This window comes from Wasmannia auropunctata, unplaced genomic scaffold, assembly GCF_000956235.1.
Source record: "Wasmannia auropunctata unplaced genomic scaffold, wasmannia.A_1.0 LD336076.1, whole genome shotgun sequence".
In the NCBI taxonomy this organism is placed as follows: Eukaryota; Metazoa; Arthropoda; class Insecta; order Hymenoptera; family Formicidae; genus Wasmannia; species Wasmannia auropunctata.
This window is the reverse complement of record NW_012026814.1, coordinates 428,066-429,488: the sequence shown is the minus strand read 5'-3', so window position 1 is coordinate 429,488 and position 1,423 is coordinate 428,066.

The following is a 1,423-nucleotide window of genomic DNA, read 5'->3' as shown; positions in this document are numbered from 1 at the left end:
ACGCACGTACGATAAAAGTTACTAAAAAAATATGTGTTGTCTGCATAAAATTATCTTTTCGAAAGAAAGTGAAAAAGTAAAAAATTAAAGCCAATTTGCAATTGTCAATAAAATCAAGAGATATGTTAATAAGGTGGCAAGTATATGCGTCCGTGTTAGAACATAGAAACAAGTAATAAGAAAATGTCATTATGATTGAGGCTAAGGTTGTGCTCAGGCACTGTAAGCTTCATTCTATCTGTTTTTCTTTCGCATATAATCATCAATAAAGATAAAATGACGCTTACAGCGCGTGAACGTCCAAAAGCAAACGCGGCTAAAATATTGATGTCTAATACTTTTTAAATTTAAATACATCTTTTAGCCACATAAACTGCGCGCCGATTACTGTCAATATGTAAAATCTTTTAAAATAATCTTTCTTTCGGCAATATAAAAATTTAAAATAAAATTTTATGATTACATTATTATCAACTACATAAGTTACAAAACAAAATTTAACCTATTTTATCTGTTGAACTTGAAATGCAATTCAAAATCAAAATCAAGGTTATATCACAAATTATTTTAAATTGATTATCAATTTGATAATAATGCTACGAGTATTATTATTTTAAAATAAAACATTGAAAAAAAACTTATTGTGAAAAATTAGTTTATTTTGTAAAAAAATGTTTGATACAAGAAAAATAATAAGAAAAATGCCAAATATGCACATTAAAGATAATATTTATAAATTAATTTTAAATGGAATAGAGGAATAGAACCGAAAATATGTTTGATTATCTCATCAAGATAATACAAATCGCTAATATTTGCATTATATATAATATACCTAATATGCGAGATTGCTCAATCGACTTTGCACATCTTGTGTATGTGTATGTGTTCGCAAGAGAAAAGAATACAGTCTGCAAATTCGATAATTATAAGATATCCCGAAATTCAATAGAGGAGATCGAGTTGCCGAATGCGTACCATTTAAGATATTTTTGGTTATATTTCACATTTGATACTACATATTTAGAATACAAACGAACATTAGAAATTGTAACTTGATGTTCAAGGCATCTAATATTACATGTTAAATCTTTCACTAATAGCAAATTAATTTATTCTAAACTTTTTTGTAACATGCTGTCAAAAGCACGATTCAGTAAACCGGTCGCCTAAATCGTATCTGTGAGTTTTATTAAGTACCTCCTTCTAAACTATTGAATTTATGAATGAAAATAATTAAAAACATAAGATTGATAAAAAAATCATGAATTAATACCTACTTTAATTGCAATTTATCAAACAATAGCTGTTTTGCTTACGCAACTCGATGACGGTTTTTTCCTCTACAGACTTGCTACAGAATAACTTCGATCGTGTTAAAATAAATAATGTTGATTACGTCATGTGATCTAAAAATAAAGAT